Raw genomic sequence first — 9,959 nt, forward strand, 5'->3', positions numbered from 1 at the left:
TGGTTTGCCGCCATGTGATAGTTTACAGCTGCACTTGGATGTGTGCATAATCTTCTCTGGATGAATGGTCCAAGGAAAAAGGGGGGAAAAAACCAGCCCACTTACATATTTTAAGTACTAGTTCACCAGACTTCACAGCACAAACGGCAAACATTTTCGATAGGCAATTTAAACCAGATAAGCTGGTGTACTTACTTTACGAATATGGATTACACATCCAGTCTGACAATTTTCTAACACACTCTACACCCACTTAGTATGATAGCTGATTATTGTCTCACCTTCTACTGAAATCTCACTCATGAAATACATCATTTCATATCAGGATCACACAGCTATTCTGATGGGGATTTTCATACTACATACTTCAGCCTCGTCAGCTATTTAAAGGGAATCTGTCAGATTAAATGGCAAAAACATAGAGGAGAGCAGCATAATATAATGCCCGGGGTGGGGAGGGAGGGTGTTACTTACTAGGCTGTGTTGTAGTGTTTTATCAGCAGGAGATTATTACTGCCGGTCTAGGTCTCACTGCAGGACAGTCTAGCTAATGTGTGTAACCCATCCCTAACACTGATTTGCAGCTTGCTGACCATTCACTGTTCAGACAGGAAGCGGCGGTAAAAAGAAGATACAAAAACCAGGTCTATAGTCCATCTGGTGTTGTCCTCAGACTGCCTACACAGCACAAAACCAATCTGATTCTTGTGGATCAAGTCTTGGTGAAATGAACCCAGTCTGTTTGCTATGATCTTGGTTACAATTTTAAGATCCGTAGTTCATAAACAGGTAATTAGCGCAATCACTGTGATATGAGAACTTGGAGGGAAGAATAGGCGATCCCGACATAAAAGAATTAAAAAAAGGAGTCTGAAGGCAGGGAATACAGACGAGAATAGTATTCCCGGAATATGTCTGCTTGCTTTTAGGGATCCTAAATAAGATGACCTTGTGCATCTTTGACACCAAAAGGGTGAAGCCCAAATTGATCTCTCCTTCAATTGGGTCACCAAAAAGGGAATTAATGGATTCGGTTACCTGCAGAAGGCAATTCTGAGAAATGAAAATAGCTACACCGGCTCTTTTTGTTTTGGGTGGTCATATATATATACTGTGGGGAACCTCACCCCAGTAAATGTAATAGATCCCAATGCATCTCCTGAAGAAATGCAACCTCTGCTTTCAAAGTTTTCAACTCCTGAAGGCGCAAACGCCTCTTAACATCAGTGTTAAGTCCCCTGACATTTTAATGAAATGAGACACATCATGGTACGGTAGATCCATCGCTTGCATATCAGGAGTATGAATAAAGTGGAGAAACAAATTACCCAATTTAATCCTATTGAATCTCGGATGCTGATAAACAGAATGTCCCTCCAGATCACCCACTCCACCAAGGGGTAAAAGTCCTCAATGTTTGCACTTAGTAAGGGGGGGAAAGATGGGGGAAGGAGAGAGAGAGGGTAGAGGAAATACAAAGAACAAGTAAACCATTGTAGAGGACACAACATGAATCCGCAATTGAGATAGTATCCTCGTTCGTATTTGAGCTCTGAAAATGAATCCAGAGCCAAAGAATGGCTAGTAAAGTAGTAGAAAAATTACAAAACTTGAAGTCCATCTTTGATGTCAGGAGACCAGAAATGATAAATTTGGGGAAGAGGGGGGAAAAAAAACTGTAACTGGACAATTCTGTAGAAGTCAATTATGCACAAAGCACTAGAAGCAGGATGCCTACATGCGCTCCCCAACAGCTATGAGAATTAGGTGTTTTGTTTTTTTCTAACGCGGTTCATGTTTCAGTATAGATGAGGCATTCAGAAGTGCCAATCCAACGGCCTTTCTTTGGACTGAAATCCCTGTATACTTCATTTACAATGTGTCCTTATCGTCTGATTTGTTGATAGCCCTTTTCTTCAGATGCGGCAGGAGGAGAGGTTTGACACTTCTTGGTGTGGATCTGTTCTGAGCTGGAGTTTGTCATCTACCAATTTGTTTGGGAATTGGGATGACCAATGTTGATCAGAAATGATGCAAGTCGGCCGCAGATTTAAGAGTTGCTGAATGCCCATTTCTTCTGGCTGTAAGGCTGAATTGGAATCTACATGTATATAGAATCTGATTATTTCTCAGTTGTTAAAAGAGGGAGAAGCAGCGGATGTTTCTGGAAAGTGACCCAGGAAAAGTCAGAGAGGATCTGAAGATGGGCTCCATCAAACTCAATAACCTGCTGCTTCCTGGCACAGAGCATTACTTCTTCCTTCAACCCATAATCCGTTACACAACATACCTCGAGGTTGCGGGGATGATCTTTTGGGGCTGAGAGCCCTATGAGCTGTGGCCTGTTTGACCAAATACACAGTTGAGGCATCTATTATTGTTAAAGACAGTCTGTAGGATCTTTGGAAGATTTCCTTCAGCTGTTTGTTTAGGGAGACCTCAGATTTTAATATTAAGTCTGCAACGCCTATTGTCCAGGTCCTCCAAATGTTTTTGATAGTCACAAATGGCTTTACGTTGTGAGATGACTGTAGATTGCAATTGGGACATAGGTCCGGGTTAAATCATGATCTTCCTCTAGAGTCAACGCTGAAATACAAGCTGAATGTCTTATCTAAGGGCTCAATCACACAAGCAAAAAAATCCGACTAGTGTAATCCAATAAAGATCGGATTGCACTTGGCCCAATGTTCTTCTTATGGGGCAGTGCACATCTTATTTTCTCATGCCTATTCAGCATGCGAAAACAATTGCAGCATGCCGCAAAAATCAGATCTCACGCCACCCATTAAAGTGTGCCATTTATATACACCTTCGCACCCGCCTGTTTTTCATCTATCTACACCCTTCTCTGGCCCCATGATGAAGCCAGAGCTGTCAATCAAATACATGGGGGTTGGGGGGATGGAGACAAAGGCTCAGCAAGCAGATGGGAAGGTGTATTTAAATGTTTGTCCCCACCCTGAAGCACTGAGAGGCAGGACATTTTTGAACAATCATGTTCTCAGTCCCTCTAACCCCTTAGTGACCGGGCCAATTTTGTAAAAATCTGACATCACTTTATGTAGTAACTCTGGAATGTTTGAATAGATTCCATTAATATTGAGATTGGGTTTTTCTCGTGACACATCATAATTTATGATAATGGTAAATTTAAGTTCATGTGTTTTGCATTTATTTATAAAAAGTATCAGAAATTTGCTAACAATATTTTAAAAATTGCAACAACTATCCCTTTAATCCAGATAGCCATACCAAAACATTAATAAATAACATTTCCCACATGTCTACTGTACATCAGCACCACTTGTAAAATGCTGTTTTATTTTGTTGGCCTGTTAGGAGGTTTAAAAATGTAGCATTAATTATTTTTTTTTTTTTTTCAAGGAAATTTACTAACACATTTTTAGGTACCAATACAATTTCAAAGTGACTTTGTGGGCCCTATATATTGGAAACCCCCAAATGTGATACCATTTTAAAAACCGTGCCCCCTCATTCTATTCAAAATTGTTTTCAGGTAGTTCATTAATCCTTAACATGCTTTTCAGGAATTAATGCAAAGTGGCATGACAGGAATGAAAAAGTGTATTTTTACTATCTACATTTTGATAACGTCTGAACAGACCACTGTAGCCGGCAAACATCAGTACCACATTATCAAGATCTCAAGGTGCCAATGGGGTTAAAGAGGGAACCCCCACACTGTACCATCTAGATGCCTTAGTCACTGACAGCAGCATTTAAGGGGTTAAACGATTATAGTCAGTGCCCACACTGATTGTGGCGGATACAGCAAGTTGTCAGCTATAGTGTACAGCTGATTGCTTCAGGATTATCACCTGTGGGTGGATGCTCTTCTTTTATATCACACGTCAGTAAAAAGACACATGGGTAGTAACTAAGGGGTTAAATCTGAGCTACAGCAAGGTTGCGCATGCTTAAAGCAGTTGCCCGGTCTAAATCTACATTCTGCAGTCACTCAGTATGAATCCTCATATAGCAATCCGGAGTCAGCGCTGGGAACGGCGGTGATATGCATACTTCCGGGCACAATCCAACTAGACTTGCATTGAGAGAGGCCATGTTAATCTAGTTGGAATGCGGCCGTATTTCACATTCTTGCAGTCACATGACCGTCGTACCCAGTGCGCCGTGCACGCGAGGTGAGAATTCACAATTCTGCAGTCAGAATGACTGCAACATGTAGTTTTAGCACAGACAACCCCCTTAATCTAACACTTTCCTTAGATGCAATGACTGTCCCTTTTTTAAAATATTTCCCATGGAGCTCCTTGTAACAATTTTAAAAAATGTTTACAGATATGAGTAGTAGCTATATTACAAGTGAAATTGTTGTGACCAAGCAGGGCTGAGAAGTGGGTAAGCCAAACCTCCGACTTATCAATTTCCATGACACCGACTCCATCAAAATGGGCTCCGACTCCACAGCCCTGGTGACCAGGTCACAGAGACGTACCCCTGAACTGAGCAAAGAAGGTTGAAATGTAGGTGACGCAGACTCTGGAGAATTGGACGACATTGTAAATCCTTCATTGAGTAACGGCCATTTCAGCGAGGTGAAAATAATCCCTTAAAGTGGATCTGTCATTAGATTTCACAATGTAAACTACATTTATTAGTAATTTAAGACTAGATGAGGCCACTATACTTATTTTGAAGAATCAAGTGTCAGAATTGCAATTATAGTTTTTATATCAAGGCCTGGATTCAAATATATGTGCGTCATGGGCTGGGCACGGGTCTTTTGGTCCTACGTTGCAGTCTCAAAAGCCTATTGGGAGACTCGGGGACAAGTAATGAATTACAAAAGTCACACAGACGTGTACCTGACATTATTGGGCAGCAAAACTTCCTCTATAAGGCTAAGTTCACACTGGGCATTTTTTATGCTTTTTTTGATCACTTTGAGCTGCATTTGACAGTACCAGCTATGTCAGACTTTAGAAATCTCATGCACACAGCTCGTTTGTTTTTGTTTTTTTGTCATAGAGCATATCACTTTTCAGCGTTTTTCCACTCATTGAATGTAACAAAAAACACACCAGAAACACACAAACTGCGTTTTTGCCGCGTCTTTTTTCCTGTTAAGCACTCTAAAGAAGAAAAAAAGCAGCAAAAACGCCCAGCGTGAACTTGGTCTAAAAGGTATACTAACAAATTTTCAAAGTAGGTATACCAGCCTCATCAGGTCCAAGATACATTGAATAAGGTTTGTGGCTTATATTGTGAAAACAGGGATTTTTGTGTACTCGCTGTAAAATCCTTTTCTCCGAGCCACTCACTGGGGGACACAGGACCATGGGTGTTATGCTACTGCCACTAAGTAGATACAAAAAGATTAGCTTCTCCTCTTCAGTATACACCACCCACACTGGCTCCAGCTGAACCAGTTCCGTGACAGAGCATTAGGAAAAACATTAGGAATACCAACGTCAAACCAAAGAACACACATGAGCAGTTAGGCCAACAGGGTGGGTGCTGTGTCCCCCAATGAGTGGCTCAGGGAAAAGGATTTTATGGTGAATACACAAAAATGACTGTTTCTCCTTTGCCTCATTAGGGGACACAGGATCATGGGACGTCCTAAAGCAGTCCCTGGGTGGGGAAACCAACAGAACAGACCAAACCTCATGCACCAGCAGTTTAGAGATACGTTACTGCCGCCTGCAAGATTCGTCTTCCCAGGCTCGCATCTGCTGAGGTCTGAGTGTGAATGTTGTAGTGCTTTCAGAAGATATGCTGACTGGACCAAGTCACAGCCTTGCAAACCTGTTCAGCCAATGCCTGTTGCTGAATGGCCCAGCAGGCCCCCACCAAACGAGTGAAGTATGCCTGAATCCCTGCTGGGATAGGCCTGTTTCTGACAAGGTAAGACTCTTGAATAGCCATGCTGCTCCACCTGCCTATTGTGGAATTAGAAAAGGAAAGTCCCTTACTGTGACCCTCAGGAAGGACGAATAAGGTGTCCGTCTTTCGTAAGGACGCCGTCCAAGAGATGTACCGTCTGAGAGCCTTCACCAGATCCAGAGTGTGTAGCATCCTCTCAGTACGGTGTATTGGTGTTGGGCAAAACGAAGGCATGACAATGTCCACGTTAAGGTGAAAGGAAGAGACCACCTTGGGCAAATAAGACAGAGATGGCCTGAGAACCACCTTGACTTGGTGAAAGATTAGAAAAAGAGCTCAACAGGATGGCTAACTCCGATACCTGCCTGATTGACGTCACCACAAGAAAGGCAACCTTCCAAGAAAGGTGGGTGAGCGAGACATCCTGCAGCTGTTCAAAGGGAGACCCCTGAAGAACATCCAGGACCAGGTTAGGATCCCAGGAATCCAAAGGCATTCTATAGGGGGGTACCAAATGGGAAACCCCCTGAATGAAAGTCTTTACCTGCAGTTTAGAAGTGATCCTGCGCTGGAACAAAACAGATAAGGCAGAAAACTGACCATTGAGGGAACTAAGCACTAGGCCTGAGTCTAGGCCAGCCTGAAGAAACTCCGGAATGGAGAAAGCGAGAGAATGACCACGGTCCCTGCACCATTGGAAAAAAAGATTTCCAGGTACGATGATAAATGTACATGGATGTAGATTTCCGAGCACTGATCATAGTGGAAACCACTTCCTAGGAAAGCCCAGCTTGGGTTAGGACCCAGGATTCGATGGCCATGCCATTAAACACAGGGCCCCTAAGTTATAGTGGCAAATCTGGTTTATCTGGAAGTCGCAAGGTAACATCGACGACTAGCTGCACGAACTCCGAGTACCACACCCGTCCCGTCCAGAGTGAATTGGATCACTGGGATTCCTTCCATTTTGATCTTCCTGGTGACCCTCAGGAGCAATACAAGAAGGGGGGGGAACATGTACGGAAGACGGAACTGATGCCATGGAAGGACCAGAGCATCTGCCCCAATGACTTCTGGATCCCGGGACCGAGCTATGAATTCGGGCACCTTGACGTTTAGTATTGATGCCGTCAGATCGACATCCGGAGTCTCCCAGCGATGACAAATCTGCTGGAAGCTCTCCGCATGCAGAGACCACTCCCCCAAAGCGAGACTCTCAGCTGCCCAGTTTTCCACACCTGGGATGTGAACTGCTGAGATAACTGAGTGGTTCCTCTTGGCCCAACGGAGAAAGTGCTTCACCTCGCACATTGCCACCCCAATGCGGGTGCCCCCCTGTTGGTTGATAAATACCATAGCTGAGGCGTTGTCGGCTTGTATTCGGATGGGGCGACCAGCTAGGTGATGGAACCGATGTTGGGAGAACCAAATTGCCCGGATTTCCAGAATGTTGACAGGGAGAAGTGCTGAGGAGACTAACGTTCCTGGGCAGTGTGATGTCGCAAGACAGCCCCCCAGCCCAGAAGATTGGCGTCGATGGTGACCACCAGCCAAGGAAAGATCTCCCCTGGGTGAGTAATGACTGTAACATCAACCTGAGTGCCTGCTCGACCCGCAGCGACAGCGGCACAGCCGGTCGAGAGAGAATTAGTTCCTGTCCCAGGCTGCTAGAAGCGCATGCTGTAGAGGCCGAAGATGTAACTGGGCGAAAGGAACAGCTTCCATCGCCGCTACTATCTTGCCTAGGACCCCCATGCCGAATCGGATGGAGTAAGGAAGTGGGTGACAAAGTGCCCAGGCTCCCTGTTGAAGGGCTAAGACCTTGTCTCGAGGGAGAATCACCAACCCTTGGGAGGTGTCCAGGGTCACTCCTAAAAAGGATATCTGTTGTGCTGGGACTGGGGAAGATTTGCCTTAGGGTACCGTCACACAGTGAAATTTTGATCGCTACGATGGCACGATTCGTGACGTTCGAGCGATATATCCGTGACGTTCGAGCGATATCGCAATGTCTGACACGCTCCTGCGATCAGGAACCCCGCTGAGAATCGTACGTCGTAGCAGATCGTTTGAAACTTTCTTTCGTCGTCTAGTGTCCCACTGTGGCGGCATGATCGCATGGTGTAACATATATCGTATACGATGTGTGCATAGTAACCAACGGCTTCTACATCGCACATACGTCATGAAATTATCGCTCCAGCGTCGTACATTGCAAAGTGTGACAGCAGTCTACGACGCTGGAGCGATATTGTTACGACGCTGGAGCGTCACGGATCGTACCGTTGTAGCGATCAAAATTTCACTGTGTGACGGTACCCTAAGTTTATCAGCCAACCCAGGCGAGAAAGTGATATGGACACACTTTGCTCATGTCTGGAAAGACGGGCCCTTGACTAGGTCATCTAGGTATGGCAAAATGACCACACCCAAAGAGTGCAGGATGGAGATGACTGCTGCCATGACCTTCGTGAACACTTTGGGAGCGATGGTGAAAACAAAGGGCAAAGCTGTAAACTGGAAGTGTTTCTCGCGGAAGGCGAAGGGCAGGAAGTGTTGGTGGGGGGGAATTGAGATATACGGATAAGCATTCTGGATGTCGATGGATGCTAAGAACTGCCCCTTCTCCACTGAAGTGATGACAGAATGTAGGGATTCCATCCTGAAGTGCCGGACCTTGACAAACTTGTTTAGGAGCTTCAGGTCCACAATGGGACGTACAGTCCTGTCCTTCTTCTTCAGAACCACAAATAAGTTAGAGTAGAACCCCTCAAACCTCTCATTTTCTGGGACCGGAGTAATTACTCCATTTTGGAGTAGCGAATCGATGGCTCGGTAGGAGGACCATGCCTGCACCTCTGATTTGGGGGGACAAGAGGGGAACAATGGTGCTGGAGGGCAGGAATACAATTTGATTTTGTAACCGGAAGACACCAGGTTCATGACCCACTCGTCGTGAAGGGCCAGGTATGGCGAAATTGGAGTAGATACCCGCCTACTCTGCTGGTGTCAACTGGGAAATGCCGCAAGTCATTGAGCCGAGAATCTATGGGACCTGGCTGCCTTAGATCTGGATTGTTTGGGACCGTTCTTCCACAACTGGCTGGACTTATACGGAACTTGGGGGCCCTTGCCTTCACGGGAATAGCGCCCCGAGCCAGAAGAGGTAGCTGTATTGTATCAAACGGGATTGCTGCGAAAAGATCAGAAATGCGTCTGCTGTTGCCGACGAAAAGGTCGTTTACTCCTTTTCTGGGGGAGGAATTTACTTTTTCCTCCTGTGGCGTCCGAGATAAGCTGATCCAGCTTCTCTCCAAAAAACGACAGCTCTGGTAAGGCAGAGACGTTAGGGATTTTTTTTAGAGGCAGAATCCGCTCGCCATTCTGAGCCACAATGCAGGTCTAATGGAGATGGTGTTTGCAGCTGCAAGAGCAGCACAGTTAGCCGAGTTCAGGGAAGCGTTCACCAAATAGTCCCTGGCAAAGGAGATCTGAGTTGCCAGATCCGCTGTCTCTGGGGGAAGGTCACTATCCTGAATGGTTCCGGTTAGGGTATCTGCCCAAGAGACCATAGCATTAGATACCCATGTCGCGGCAAAAGAGTGCTGAGCCTGACACATCAAAAACAGAACGGGCAAGATTCTCTGACAGTCTGTGGGATCCTTAATGGAAGAACCATCTGGCAAGGACAGGAGTGTTTTGGTGGGCAGGCATGATACCGGTGGATCAACTGTAGTAAATTCAGCTCATTACTTCTGCAGATCTGCTGAAAATAGATATCTTGCTTCAAGTGGCTTCTGACCTGCGAAGCTTTTGGCTGGTTGCTCCCTATGCCACCGAACTATGTACTGAAACTCGGATGGTTGGAGAAAACTCAGTGTTTGGTCCTCTTGAAGGACACCACATGATCCAGGACAGAATTAGAGTCCTTGTCAATCTTCAAAGTCTGGTTGACTGCCTCAATGAGACTATCCACTATCGCCTGATAATTCGGAGAATCTAGAGATCAAGCGGCATCTCTGTATCAGACTGAGTCCTGGTTACTACGAAGTTCGGGAGATGGGGAGCAGGAAAAGGAGCACACGGAT

This window comes from Ranitomeya imitator, chromosome 2 (assembly GCF_032444005.1).
Source record: "Ranitomeya imitator isolate aRanImi1 chromosome 2, aRanImi1.pri, whole genome shotgun sequence".
NCBI lineage: Eukaryota > Metazoa > Chordata > Amphibia > Anura > Dendrobatidae > Ranitomeya > Ranitomeya imitator.